This window comes from Panicum virgatum, chromosome 9N (genome assembly GCF_016808335.1).
Source record: "Panicum virgatum strain AP13 chromosome 9N, P.virgatum_v5, whole genome shotgun sequence".
Taxonomy (NCBI): domain Eukaryota; kingdom Viridiplantae; phylum Streptophyta; class Magnoliopsida; order Poales; family Poaceae; genus Panicum; species Panicum virgatum.
The window spans coordinates 46,657,977-46,674,282 of NC_053153.1; the positions used below are offsets into that span (position 1 = coordinate 46,657,977).

The window sequence follows — 16,306 nt, forward strand, 5'->3', positions numbered from 1 at the left end:
GGTTCCTTCTGGTGGAAGGATATTCTCATACTGCACATCCAGTTTAGAGGGGTTGCCTTTTGCCAACCTAGCAAGGGTGATACGGTCAGTTTTTGGGAGGATTTAATCAATGGTCATATTCACTCTAATAGGTTTCCAAACCTTTACCCTTTTGCAAAGGAACCACGTCTCTCCTTTTGGAAGATAAGGTCTGCTGTTTTCCTTGTTGATTGCTTCAGAATCCCGATGACTAGAGAGGCCTACAATGAATTGCTGGTCCTTCATTCTGAATTACAAAATCTCCCACAAGTAACTACTGATTGAAAAGACAAAGGGTATTTCATATGGGGTCAGCAAAATTACTCCTCCAGCAAGTTCTATCAACATCATTTCAGAGAATTACAGCCTCATAGGGTGATTGTCTGGATTTGGAAGACAAAATGCGTCCCAAAAACCAAATTTTTTGCTTGGCTCCTCCTTAATGACAGGCTTAATACCAGGAATATCTTAAAGAGGAGAAAGAAATTTCTTGAGCAAGGATATAACTGTGTTCTCTGCTTAGATGGGGCAGAAGAAACCTTGGAACACTTATTTTTTGATTGCCCCTCTGCTGTCAGTCGCTGGTTTGCCCTGGGAATCACTTGGGAGGAGAATGCTATCGTACTTCAGAAGGTCTTTTTAGCTAAGCAAAGTTTCACAAAGCCCTTCTTCATGGAAATCTTTATGGTTGCTGCCTGGTGCATTTGGAATGAACGTAATGCTCTCATTTTCAATGGAAAGAAACCCAAACTTGCCTCCTGGAAATCAGCTTTCAAGAAAGAAGTGAAGAATCACTTTATTAGATTAAAGCCTGCACTTCACCACTCCATTCGCTGTTGGCTAAATGCGTTGTAATTTTGTTTTTCTTTCTCCTTGCCTAACTACCGGTTGGGCCTTTTCCTCTCTCTTGTTCTTGTAAACTTGCCTGCTCTCTTTTAATATATTCCTCTCCTGTCGGGGGGGGGGGGGGGCTTGCCCCACGGTTTTCATTCAAAAAAAAATGTGTTCAATCGTGTTTTTGCTTATGAAAATGTTAAGTAGCTATGGAAGACTATCAGTGAGAACCACAAGAGCACAAAGGATGTTGCTAATGAAAAATACCATGTTCTCATTGATAAGCTTAATAGCTTCAAGCAACATAATGATGAGAATGCCGAATCTATGTACTCATGATTTAATGTTCTTGCGCATGAGATTAATTTCTTAGGTGTGAAGCAAATTGGAGAAACGGAACTCATTCGCAAGACCCTTTACTCTTTATGAAGACCAGACTATGATTTAGTGACAACAATTCTCTTTGAGAAAGAATTAAGCACTATGACACCAAAGCAAGTCCTCGATAAGGTGACTGCCCATGAGCTTCGCAATGACATCAAGCTAAGAGTTCCACCTTCTTCACCAACACATAGTGCTCTTACAAGCAAGCAAGCAAAGATGTTGAAGAAGATAGCAATCAAAGGAAGCTCAAGTGAAGAGGAAGAAGGGGATGCAAGCAAATGCTCCTCAAGTGATGAAAAAAAAGTAATACGCCCCAAGCTTCTCAAGCATGCCAAGTTATACTTTTATGGATATTGGTGGACTAACTCCTGCAGGAAAATCTTCAACTCCAAATGGGTAAGTCATTGGGCTCTTCAAATGAAAAGATAAGTCAATGCATTGGATTCATGTTGCGCAACATACAAAGGTGGTACACACCATCCTTCAAGGGTCCACCATAAGTGCACCCCTCTTTGCTCATATTGATGCAGCTTCAATTTAGGCTTACTTGAGTAAGTCTAATGGTGAGAGAAATTTAGTTCCAACAAATTTTAGGGCTCCCTGGTTCTTACAACCAGCAGAGCCATTATATCATTTCCACATTTTTATTATTTTTGAATAAAGCACCAGGTACAAGAACAAGTACGGGGAAGATCTCTCGGAACTTTGACACACATACACTCGAGATCACCCACACCACGTGCACAACACCAAATGAACTAGCACACAAAAGGCCAAGACGAACTGGTGCTAGCATTGATCGGCGGAACCCCAGATTTGGCCAACCAGCACTAGCCCCGGTCGTTCTCCATCGCGATGGTTTGTGCACTCTCCCCCTCAATCTCCCTAATCCATGAGTTTAAAAGGATGTCATTGTTAATCACTAAAATTAAACTCAAGTTTATCCTCTGGTAATGTGCTTCTTTATGATTGGATTGCATACATTTTATTTTTTGCTAAGCCTGAACTTGCAAATCATATCTTAGGGAACCCATAATTGTTAACTTGTTGAAAAGTTAGATATGGTTTGATGTAAGAATTCTCGCTTTATTTGTTTATATGTCTGGAAAAATTTATTTTTCAAAAAGGGATCCCTCCATAGCTTTACAACTCGATGTGTTTGTGTCCTACCAAAGCCATATGTCGATCTTTTTGATAGGAACGTTAGACATATGTGCCTTGTTGTTTCTTTGAGTTTCATCAAATTTTGTGATCCCAAGTGAGATATCTTTCATATTTTTTGGATCAAGATCAGGTACACTCCACATGCTAATTTTCTACACTCGACGTTAGCTATCCCATTCCATCCAGCCACAAAATAAAACTCTATATTTGATGATCTCTCTCTAATATTCCTCGAAAGAGACATGGGATATTCAAAAAAAGAAGAGAGAGGGGGGAAGAGAGAGAGAGGGAGGTCCCATGATGGTCCAAGCATGAAAAAATCGACATATGAATGTCCAGGAATATATGAATCTCATGTCCTCATGCCTTTCAAATAGAGACATGAATTCATAAAAGGAGTATTGTATTTTCATCATCCACCTTCCACACATGTGCACAATATTGATCAGCTTGTATGACATGTCATCTCCATGGATCCAATGTTTGATTTTGTAATATATGTGTCGCAAGTGCATGCTTTAATTTCTCCTACAATGAGCTCCACACAAGCTATCTTTAGAAGTAGGATGAAAAGAAGCAGTGTTTTGGTGAGGATATATACAAACTGAGTGACATGAGAGACCCTATGTAGAAGTAAAGCTATGGTTGGTCTTTGCAAAAATATTTTCAAAAAGTTCAGTAATATAACAGGAAAATGGAGGAGACTAAAGTCAACACTGTTCCACTATTCAACTTCTCAAACTATTGTGGTAGAGGCATCAAAATTCACAGGTAAAGGTTAGACCTAGAATAATCTGTATGCAAGTGTCATATCGAAAGGAAGCCAGATCCGCCTTAGTCCTAGTTTTCTCTCGAGGATGAGCAAAGGACTAAGGGTGGGGGAGCTTGTTGATGCTCGATAACGACCCATTTTAAGCATCAATTTGAGTAAAAAATCATGAGAATTAAAATCTCATGCCTGCATATTTATCCAAAATAATGCCAATTCCTCGTATCCTCGGGAAAATATTGCTATATCAGAATTTGAGCAGAAATGCAGGTAAAATGCGCTCCAGGCTCCAAGCTGCAAAATCCGACCAATCACAGCATGCCGTTTAGCCTCCCATGAATCAGAGGTCCGACATCTGGGTTGTTGTTGATGGCTCCTAAGTGTCGAAGCCATGCCGTCATCTCCTGCATGAAAGCATAAAAGACAACTATCAACATTAGTGGTAGGAGTTATTACTATCGAATTCCAAGTGTTGGTGACTATTTGTGTGCAGGTTGCTTATCCTTGGAAATGAGGAGAAAACACACCCTGAGAGCAAGAGAAACACATCATCAATCCAAGGTTACACCTTCTCGGTCAATCAAGCACGAGCATAAGGATCCATGAGCCCACCAGAGCAAAGCAAGCAAACCGACTTAGAATAGCCTGAGCACGGACAACCAATCTTGGGGCCCACTTACCAGTCAACTAGAGACGGTTAGTGCAACGTGGCGGTTGGTCGAACACTCGGTTCGACCGAACCGCCAGTGGGCCCTATCATCTTCAACTTCCACGTGACGCTTCCCCATTAGCTCTGGAAGGCGGTTTCAGGCGCCCCAAGTTTCCTTGCTGGCCGAAGCACCCTGTTCCCTCCTATAAATACTAGAGGAGGGGGTGAGAAATAAGACACACACACAACTCAATCAACTCTTCACTTTCTTTTGGAGGTGCCGATTTGCCGGCACCGGCACCCTCTGCCTTTTTGTACCTCGACAGATGCTTATCAATAATAATAAGTGTTCGTGATTTTCTTTGTGCTTATCTTTAGGCTTTGTGATTTCATTCGTAATACAAAATAATTACCAAGTATAAATTTTTTCACTTTCAATAATTATTCAATATAACATTTGACATTCAAACCCACGTACAGTCATTACACACACTCTCATTCTAAAAATAAAAAAATTTCTGCTATACTCATTTGCCATATCCATATCTGATCAACTAATACAAACTAATTCATTCGTGATACGAATAAGTACATATATCTTTTTTTTCACTATAAATAGTTTTTCAATTTAACATTTTACATTTAAATCTACATATTCTCATTCTAAAAATAAAAAATTTCGACTATACTCATTTGTCATATCCATATTTGATTGACTAATACAAAATAATTCATACGTGATACAAAATAAACACCAAGTATACATCTTTTTTCACTTTTAATAATTATTCATTTAACATTTGACATTGAAATCCAAGTATAGTCATTATCCATACTCTTATTCTAAAATAAAAAATTTCTACTATACTCATTTGTCATATCCATATTTGATCAACTAATACAAACTAATTCATTTGTGATACAAAATAAATACCAAGCATACATCATTTTTCACTTTCAATAATTATTTAGTTAACATTTCACGTTTAAATCCACATATGGTCATATATACATACTCTTATTCTAAAAATAAAAAGATTGTACTATACTCATTTGTCATATCATATTTGATCAACTAATACAAAATATGTGATACAAAATAAATACCAAGTATACATCTTTTTTCACTTTGAATGATTATTCAATTTAACATTTCACGTTTAAATCCACATATGGTCGTATATACATACACTCATTCTAAAATAAAAAAATTCTACTACATACTCATTGTCATATGGTCATATATATACAAGTAAATCACATCTACTCTACATACTCATTTAGATCAACTAATAAAAGTAAATCACATCTACATATGCAAACCTTAAGTACTACATTTGAGCTCAAATGGTGTATAAATAAAAAAAACTCCAATATTGTCCCAATCTAAAAAATCTCAAATTTCTCTATTTGAGCTACACAAGCAATATAAGATGAGAGGATCAAGTTTATAACCTTTAGAGTTGTTGGATGGATGGGGGAGTCAAGAGCCTTCACAAATCGTGGATGAGATGGGCATGAACTACCCCCACCCGAGTGAAGAACAACGAGAACAAATGAGTTGGATGGCTCGGGCAGGGGAGGAAGATGGGGATAAGGGGCTAGGGAAGTTCTATCCCAGTTAAAGCCACCATCCGGAACTAAAGTCAACTTATTTATTCCGGTTGGTGGCTCCAATAGGACCAATGACAGTTGGTGGCTCCAACTGGAACAATGGGCCTAGGGGTCATTGGTTCGGGTTGGAGCCACTAACCGGGACAAATAAGTGGTCTTTAGCTCTAGTTGGTGGCTCTGATCGGGATAAAAAATCCCACCCTCTTCCCGGCCCTAGCATTTGGACACGGGACTAAAACCTCGAATGTTCCCAGACCTAACGGGGGCCAGCACAAATATGGAAAATCAAAGACCTTAGTAGTGAACAAAAGTTATGAAGTAGACACATCACAAGGACCTATGTTGGCCACTTGGCCTGGAGCAACGGACGGAGCCCTGCGTCCCTGCCCTGGTCTGGTCCTGGATAGGGAATGCGTAGGTTCTGGGTTGGGTGGGCACCTGGTAAGCAGCAGGCCGCAGGCGACGGGCCTTGCTGCCAGGCGCCAGGCGGGCAAGCAGACCGGAGGCGGCGACCCGCGCGTTGCGGTGAACTGACGCTGGCGACGGGCACAGACCAAATGGTAGCCGCAAATTTACGAAATCCACGGCACAGACCATTAATTAGATCAAATTAATCAGGGTACTCTCTTCTACATCTCCTGACGAATCCATTTTGGTGATCTGCAAACAGCAGCTTATTTCCCTCCATCCTACCAGAATCCAGATTATACCGTGCAGCACATATAAGCTAGCACACTAATGATAAATAAGCTAGCACACTGATGAGACCTTCGGAGTTTTTTCAAGTCAATAAATTTTCCTTTCCAAAAAAAAAAGCTTGCACATATAAGCTGTATTATATAATACAGACAGGGGAACAAACAGGGCCTTGTAATCATTTATATGCACATGACAATCATTAGTGACTACAGATAGCTAACTTCTAAATTGTCCGACCGATATAGTTGTCTAACAGAGTGAGTAAACCAGGATCAAAGATTCATGGCTCAGCTTTCCTGGTCACATCTTGTGACAGTAGTCAAATCTGGGTAAGGCAAAATTTAGTGATGGTGGCGAAATTTCCCAAACTATGACGATGAGCTCATGTCCATACTACACAACGACTCATCAACGCTGCAGAAAGCATCGCTGTTCTTAACATCATCCCATCTTAGCACCTCCCTGATGTACCTGAATGCATCGTCCACTGTTTTCCGCTCTAGGGCTTTGGTCTGGAACACAAAGAGCTTTCGGTTGGCAATGTTGGAGTACAGGTCCTTGAACTTCAACGCAATGTAGTAGTAGGCGTGGCAGGCAAGTGACTGGTGCATGTGGTGTGGCTTCACAGGGCTGAAGTCGGCGAACCAGTCACATACTGTTTGGAGCACACGGTTGATTTTTGCCTCGAATGTGTCATACTTGTTCAGGAGAAGCACGCAGGTGGTGTCCTGAAAGGAAGGGTGCTTGATCAGGTCCTCAAACATGTCTCTGCTGGTGATCATCTTGTTGCAAGGCTCTCCTGAGCTCTGCACCCACATCTGATCGTAGTCTGCCAGCGAGATGCAAAAGATGATGGCCCGCACCTCCTCTAGCATTTCCAAACACCTCAAGCCTCCATTAAGTCCTTTAGAATTGATACGAATTAACTGATACCTGCCGAAGTTTAGAAAGGACAGGTACTGTAAGCATTAAAGAAAAACTTGAAGATTCTACCATGAAAAATGTGGAACACTAGGTTCAACAAATCAACAATCAGAAAGTCCGAAACATACAGCATCTTTGGATTCTCATTGAACTTACTTCGTTTGCATGGATGGATCATCAGGCTTGTCTACATAAGATTCAGTAAATGTATATCGATCGTCAAGTGAAAATTCAAGCAAAGATAGACCATTCCATTGGTTGATACCTTCTGCATACAAAATATCTGTCTCTGTTGGTTCATATTCGTTGCTTGATACTTCAACCACCTGCAAACATGTTAAATTTCCAGTCAGCGCGATTTGAAAAAAAAAATCACTTGAGTACTTATGCAGTTCATATTTGTTCATGTCCAACCTGGAGGGATTAACAAGTTCATTACAATTGAAAAAGCGAAGTACAAATAAAACTTCACTTAACAAAAGGGTTCAAATGGAAGATTTGAAAAATGAGAAAGTCACTATCTTACTATGACCTCTGATGTTGTAATTGCCAATCTTACCCTATCCAGAAAATAGCTGGCAACATCTGGAAGAAAATGGAACTCATTATTCCTTTTGTGCGTTGCTTGAATAGCAGCATCTTTCCAAAGCTCTTGAACAATTGGTGCATATTCTCGAGTTGCAGCAGGAAAGAAGGCATCCAGATCACCCAGTGCAACTATCTCCAATAGCCAGTCAGCAAACTGCATCAGTCTTTGATTTAATGAATATAGAGATGACCTGGTCTGAGCTACCCCTGTTTCACCTGTTAACAGTCATGTTCTGTAAGTGTTTTTCCTCCATAAACACAGAAATCAATTGGTGACGTCGAGGAATAGAATAGTAGTATAGTCCAATAAATCAATGATTTGAGCATGCCTTTGGTTATCACAAATTTCAATGTTTAATACAACAAATCTCAATGTTTAGATCAATAACATTTCATGATGGCACTGGAAGTGGAAACATAGGTCGTTTAGTAAAATGGAAGTGGTTAAAAAAACTAATGGTTGGTCCCTTAATTCTGTATTCAACACTGAATTATTACAAGAAAATGCAAAGCATGAATAAGTTATAAGTATGAGATGTATCCTTAACTTTCAGCATGTAATTCTATAAAACACTAAGGGGATAATGCAAATAATGATGCAATACAATAAAAAATCTTACAGGTTTCTTGGAGCATATAGACAAGGATTAAAATTTAGAATAACTCAATGGAAGCCAGTAAAATTGTTTGTAGCATTTCCAATTTTATCATATTCACTTTTCTGATTTGTCCTTTGAACCAGCATCATATTTGAAGATGATTTGAGATAAATGACCCCAGAATTAAATAGTTATCAGCAAAAGATGTCAATAAGTATCCATAAAGAATATGAAGAAAAACAGAACTAAATCTAACCAGCAGCTTTATCAATTGTGTAAGGTTCTCTCTCTTCTTTCAAAGCTTCATCCTCAAAGCATTCTCGCCATTCAAGCAGTGTGCTGAGATATTTGTAAACATTAATTTGTATCATGAGCTTCAAGTCAAGTATTTCTCCTGGAGAGAACTTGGTTCCATATAGAAACTTTGCCTGCACGAGAAAATTCAAATATGCAGTCACATACATAGAATTAGTCTGTTTCACATCATGGCATAATAAACAATAGGCACTGCCAACATGCTAATTAGACATGTAAAAAGTAAACCATTATCTAGTCAGCAATCTTGAAATGAAAGTGGAGACTGTAGTATTAATTTTTCAATTTCAGATGCTGCACCCTGTTTGTTTTCCAAACCGTTCAAATATTCTAATGGGCATCTTAGTACTCAAAACCAAAGGTACACTATCAGTCTCTTTTAAACTTTGCTCCTCTTTTTACATACTTTCATCACTACATGGTAACTAAACAATATCATGTAGTAATTTCAAAATCATGTCTTAATTTAGTTAATTATATTATAACATTAGACTTGATGGTTCATGGTTCCCATTCTGAAAGAATATGCAAGTATAACATCCTAGAAATATAGTTTGGCGCATGTGTGTTGTGCGAACAGAACATTTTTTAATTGACTTTAGTATTTAATATTTAAAAAATATTGAAGGTAATCATATTTGCAAGCTGACACAGAACATAAATAATTTACATCCTAATTTGCGGTCTTGAACAAATTTTGACAGGAAAAATACTTTGCCCTGTTCTGTAGCATAAGAACAACAGTATGTAAAAAAACTGGAAGGATTTAAATACAGGCATGCTTCATTATGGGCAAGTAGAAACAAAAACCTGCTTGAAAATTGTGCTCGATCCAGATCCTTCTAGTCCAATCAGTAAAAATTTCTGAATGCTTTTCTGCCCCAGGTAATCTGGAACAAACCTACCTGAGTCTCCAGTCACATGTCCTTTGAAACCATGAGAATATTCAGGAGGTATTGGCAGCGAAAAAAGGTTAGCAATAAGACGAGTCGATGCCTAAAAAAAGGGCGTACCCAGTGCCGTAGGCTTCCCGCACTGTGCGGGGTCTGGGGAAGGGTTGTCTTTAAGCCCCAGAGTCGATGCCTGTCTAACAAAAAAAAAGCATAGTTAGTTGATTTACATGCAGACTTTGAAGCAACTTTACAAGAAATTTATTACCTTTTGCCAAATGTTTCCTTTTATTATGTTCTGTCCCTCCTCGTAGGATCCATCATCATATAACCAGAAATGAGTATTTCGCGGACACTGTACACTGGCCAGCTGAAAAGCCAGTAAAACTCTGATCAAGATCTTGTACAGGTGACAAATGATCTCCTAAAAGGATTTAAGCTCATTTCTTAGATTGAAAATTAGGAAAAGAAGCAAGCCACTAAAGGAAATATACTAATGGGAGACAAATAATTTTCAGTTTGTAGGACACAGCATCAAAGAGATGTTTCTGCATGCAGCAGTACAATAAATAATCTAACATGGAAACCCATCAAAAAGAAAGCTGCAACCTTTTGTCCTGGACCCATATCACCATCGCAATGTAAATAAGCTAACAGCAGACAATAGCTTACTTGCTAAATCAAATACATAATCATTGCCTCTTCCAGAAAAGTGTAATGGTTGAAACAGCACAATTAATTCTTTTTATTCATGGCATTTTAGCACATATCAAGTTTTCTCTTTTTTTTTCTATGGCACCCGCAAAGCGGCTTCTACTGATTTAGCATAAACTCACATGTTGAGTCACATAGCCTTACTTCAGAGTAAGCTAAACTGGCAAATGCAACTCACATGTTGAGTCACATATTTATATGAGCAACATGAACTGCCACTTCAGGAGGTGTTCTACTAATTAAAGCAAAACTCAATGTCAAGCAAAGCAAGTCATTCCAACATTATACAGCTGTTACCACAAGCAGAACTGAATTCCAACAGTTAATCTTTTGAAAATACTTTGAGTCAGCTAACACATTGGGGATGATATCAACAAAATTCCCAGTTAATTGCAGAAATGTTGAACATTTACCCCACACAAAAGTGAGGTAAAACCCACAGTCAAGCTTACATGTGGATCTGGGGTTTCGGTGGCTCCTGCTCTGTTACACGTAGATCCAACTCAATAATGCCGCCAGGTTGAGCTTGCTGCTTCAGCATGTTCAAACCATCACTACAACGCTTCACATTGGAGCCGGTGGTCAACACCATCCTGTGCAGCCAAGCTGATCTCGCAGTCACCACCGAGGTCAAGCTCGCTGGCTCGCTCTGGTGCCCAGAGTCCCAATGTCGCCCTTCTCTTCTCCCTGGCCACCTGTAGGCAGTAGCAGCATGCGACATCGAAAACACTGAGTGGGGAGACAAAAAAGCTTGTGCTTTTAAATAGTACCAGAGGGGGGCATTATGAAGATTGGATAATCAGATGGCTTTGGGGCTTTCCAGTGATTGCATTGGATTTCGATTGTTTTTTCTTAGTATAAATCGGATTGGACGGATTTGGGACTTCCTCAAAATTGGATCTCATTTGGATCAATTTATTCGGATTTGGATTTATACTGCGTTAAGAACTTGTATTCCGTGTTAAGTAATATAAACTTCTCAATACATTGCACAACCATAAACAGGTTCATGCTGCACTGCTTATGAGTGTTACAGAGCAGACACTTCATGAGGTAATACACAATAATGTAATGGTGAAATTGTTATAAGTTTCAACACTATAAAGCTGTTACTACTAGCTCAAATGCTCAAAGGGCATTGGAGATAATATAATTAGAAATCTCCGTCTAAGCCCACACTCAGATCTGAAACATCTATTCAGCAATCAGCATAACCATTTGCATGAGCAGGATCACGCTACTTATATGATTGCGCACCAATTGTTTCACCCAATAGTCAAAACTTACTTCCAAGTATCCAGAATGCTCTATAGCTCTACTGATCTAAAGATATTATCTGAAGTGACTATAACAAGTTGCAACATTCAATAGATCACCAAAATTACCATGTGGGATAATGGATACTCCCTCAGTTCCAAAATGTACACTAGTAGAAAAAGGGAGTCTCGGTCTTCATCACCAGGTAAAACACCCGGTACCAAAGTCTCTCTTTAGTACCGGGTGAAGGTTCCACCTGGTACCAAAGCATTTTTTGTCAATAAGAAAAAATTAAACCTAGAAAAAGGCTCACACACTCACAACGTCGGAAGTCACAAGTCACACGCGAAATACGCACGCGTGCGGTGGATGGGATTCAAACTCGCAACCTCTTGTCTCGCGCGTACCTTCCTTACCATCTCACCCACACATCACTTGTGAGGGAAGAGAGATATTTTCCTTTTGAAGTAACCCGTGGATAACCCTTTAGTACCGGGTGGTAACACCACCCGATACAAAAGGCTAGACATTGGTACCAAGTGGTATTTCCACTCGGTACTAATGTGGAAGGACCCATCAGTACTAAAAGAGACCTTTTATTGCCGGGTGATGTTACCACCCGGTACTAAAGGCTCTAGACCCTTTGGTCCACTCCCAAAAATATCGGTATGGACATACTGGTACTTTTGGGGTGGACCAATAGCCCCTTTTCCACTAGTGGTAGGTCGTTTTGACTTTTATAGGTTCATATATTTTGCTATGCACATAGAAATACATTATATCTAGGTACATAGCAAATACTATTGATACTATTAATCTAAAAAAGCTCAAACGACCTACATTTTGGAACTATACTGGCAAATAAATGTTTTACCTTAAGCATCCTGAGTTCAGTTTTCGTGATCTCCCGCCCATTTACAAATACTTGTGTAGTGCCATTGCTAGCGTCTGCTTGCAGCTTTCCTCCCACACTTAACTTTGAACTAACAATTCTATCTGGCTTCTCACCTTCCTGACAACAGGATTGAGATATATAATGAGTTATTGCTAAATAGAATTTAATATACGGTGCTCCGGTCAATATAAATGGACTTGAACCATACATAAATCATAAACCTGAGCCTGTACTATGAAAAAATACAACCTAGATCTCGAGTTCATGCATTGCTCTATTGATTTTGTGTCCTCTATCAGCTCCAGAATATTGATCTATCAGAAAACAGAAATTTCTCCTTATTACCAGGCATTCCTCATGACAATGTCTTGCTTTTTTTCTCTCTCTACCGGATAAAGGTCAGTACAATACATATCAGGCATGGCTGTGCAAAATGGGCTCCTTTTCCCCCCAGAAACAAATAGGTCCTTTTAGTTTCTGGTTTAGCACAATTCAGGATTTTTTTTATCTGTGCTTGGTGTTAACAAATATTCGGGTCGTGAGTTCAGTTATTAATGGTGCATCAAATCGAGATATAAGGTTCAATTTTTGGACTTACCAAATGTGATACAGATGAGATGATAGTAAGAGACCAATTTAAATGCTGGCTAGCAAATATTCAAAATCTTGTGCAGCAATCAACAGTTTTGAATAGTAAAAGGTCCTTGTGCTATCCGTATGTAGCAGTGGTTACATTGTAGAGCATGAATTTCATTCCCAAATTCCCAATTTTGCAACAAAATGGCACTAACAGGACTAACTTGCAGCTTGAGGTTCTAGGTTGTTGTACCTTCCCCCACAGCCCAGAGTCCTTGTCGTACCAGTACTGGCCCGGCACAAGGTGGTCTGGCGGCACGGCGCACCCGAGCAGAAGATCCAGCTCCCCCTGTGAGAGCCCCCGACCGTTGACGACCACCTCATCCGGCCGCACCTGGTTGGCCGCGCACCCGCGCTCAGCACGCATGACCGATGGCAAGATAGTCAGGAACCCGCGCGAGAAGCCGGGAACCCCTCCCAAGCCGCGCCCGGCGGCGCGGATCGACTACCGGCGCGCCGATGCAGGCGTCGCACTTGCGGCCCTCCGGCATGGAGCCCATGACGCGGAGCACACATCCGGTGCAGTAACGCGCGCCGCAGGCAAGGCACTCCTCCTGGCGCTGGTCTCCCAGGATGCCCATTGCCACCGCGATGCGTCCCCCCTTGCCGCACCTCTCGCAGGCGCGACGCCTGCCGCCGTGGGCCAGAGCCGGCGGGTGGAGCTGATGGAGAGGAGGAGGCGAAGGGGACTCCGGAGCGCCCGGCGGCGAGGTGGACAAGGACAAGGAGGTGGGGGTGGGAGCGGCGTCCGGGGAGGAGGGTGGCGGGGGGGACGCGCAGCGGGGAGGAGGCGAGGGAGCGGTGCGGAACAGGAGGCGGGAGATGCGGCGGCGGTGGCGCGGGAGCGGGACCGGGAGGGGAGGCGGTACGGCGGCGGAAGGAGACGGCGGGCCCCTGGCGACGGGGGCGTCAGGTAGGTCGATGGAGAATGAGTAGTCGAGGTGGTCCTCGTCGGGCAGCGGCGCGCCCGGGGGCAGCAGCCTGCGGAGCGCGCGCGCCCACGCCGTGTCCATAGGCTCTCCGGGCTCCGGAGGCGGCGGCGACGAGGGCATTGTGGAAAGAACGGGCAGTTGGAAGCTGGCGGGTCGGAGCGGAGCTGGAGGTGGCGGGCGGCGAGGCGGAGGCGGCGGTTTTGGGGTGAGAAGTGGAGGTCGAGGAAGCTCTTAGCTCTGTGCCCGCACAGTGACGTGACGGCCGGAGACGAGCGGAGTTCGGCCGGCGGTGGGCTCCTGCTGCCCTGCTGCGTCCTTTCGCGTGGGCCCACTTTCCCATTCATGTCGTGGGGGGAGTTGGTCCTTTCCTCTGCTTTCCTTGTTTAGGGATGGTGCGGGCGGCAAAAATCCGCCTGAAGGCAAACCCGCGGAGTTGGGAAAAACCCGCCCGCAGGCAGACCTGCGGATGTATTTTTGCACCTGCACCCGCACCTGTCACGTTTCGGGCGGGTTTTGGGCACCCGCGGGTTTTGCAACAGCTATAATAAAAATGCACAAATCCCTCAATTTGAATAGTTAAATAACACATTTTAAAGTAATAAGAGCAAACTAACAATTAATCCATAAGTTTGAAGTCACAAATCACAATCCCGGCAGCTGGCTGCGAGCCTGCGACAGCGAACGAAGCAACTAGGGGGCAAGATCGAAGTGGCGAGGGAGGGAGAGGGGCTCTGGTCAGGCCATGAGGCACAGGACACGAGGGTTGGCGCCTGCCCACCTGGGCGCCTGCGGCCTGCCGCCTGGACCGCCGGTCGCGGGGATGAGGTCTGGTTTGGGGAGGGCCATCCCTTTTGGGGAGGGCCAGGGATGGCTGTGACCGGAGGGGGCGGGCTGCTGAGGGTAGTCCCAACCCTCTTAGTCAGCTGGTATCCATAGAATTAATAAAGGTGTCATCTCAGCAAAAATCTGATGTGGCAAGAAAATTAAAGAGGGAAGAGAAGAAAAAACAAGGATACCGAGTCGCATGTAGAAAACTAGCTCGTCGCTCGCACCAAGACGATGGAAACCAACGAAAAGAGGGTTGGAGAGACGCGTCGTTTCTTCCCCCAGCGATTCCCTTGCCATCCCGATCCCTTGCACCCACGCCTACGCGCGAGGTGCTTGCAATCTGATAAATCCATCCTCCTCCCCAGCTACAATCTGATAGATCCAAATCCCTATACTCCCCAGCTACAATCTGATAAATCCATTCTCAATCCATCATTCCCGAGTAAAGAACCGTACCCAAGTAGTGCCCAAGAAGGAAGCGGAGGTCAAGTCCGGCCGCCGGTGGAGCTCCAAGAGCCGACGGTGTTCCAATCGCCGGTGTTTCTTCCACCGCTAGAGCTCCAGTCTTCCATCCTCCGACCATCCGTAGTGGTGCTCCAGGAGCAGTTCCTGCTCCAGATGCTAGCATTGATCCATTATGGCTAGGAGGGGTCTCCTGGTAGCTCAAATTGGTAGGTGCTGCCTTCTCCAAGTTTAGTTGCTCGTACAAACTAGTCTCTTTACTAATTAATCAATATCTACTAGATTAGCTTCTGTTTTGTTCATGTGTCTTCACAATGATGATTGCAACAAGCCATCTCTTATCTATTCATGCTAAAATCCGTACGTGTGCTGATTTGCTTTTGTTAATTTTTTGGTGTACAGAATGCATGCCACACTTGATCCTTCACTGTTTAGTTGACATGCAAAGAGCCATTAAATTTTCTTCTCTATGGAAACTACTGTAGACACTTTGCATTGGGGAGGTAGTGTCTAGTTGAACATTAATTATTCTCTTTCTTCTCTAGACACTACCCGTAGACACCATGGGTTGGGACTGCCCTGATGCTTGCAGCCTGCAGGCTACCTCCTGCCTGTGTGTGGCGGGTAGCCTCCTGCCTGTGTGTGGCGGCTGAGGAATGAGGCACTGGTGAAGATTGAAAAATGAAAGTTAGGATTGCATGTTGGTATTTATATGTTGGATAAATGGGCTGGGCCAAAATGTTATATGGGCTAGAGTTTAGGTATGGTGTGGGTGCGGGTTCATCCGCGGGTGAAAGTCAAGATCCGCACCCGCATATTGCGGGTGCACCCGTAGGTTAAATTTGAGATCCGCACCCGCATCCACCGGGTCTGAAATCCGCAGGTGCAATTGCCATCCCGTCCTTGTTCCTAGGCAGGGCCCACATGTCGGGGTGCAATGCTTCGGACCTCCGGGACCTGCTTGTCCGGGGCGCAATGCTACGGACCTCCGGGATACGCATAACGAGTGAAATTTCTATGCCTTGGATACTCACAACAACATGCGTACGCTCATTCATATAAACATACATACATAAATTAGAGCATGTATAATGCATAGAAGGCTTGATGTCTGTAAAGTATTTAGAACACTGCA

At 42.8% G+C, this 16,306-nt stretch overlaps 1 pseudogene; it reads right to left on the reverse strand.

Annotated features, from left to right (window-relative positions):
* Positions 1 to 6,238: 6,238 nt before the first annotated feature.
* On the reverse strand, positions 6,239 to 14,153 carry LOC120691677 (annotated as a pseudogene).
* Between the last annotated feature and the right edge of the window lie 2,153 nt (positions 14,154 to 16,306).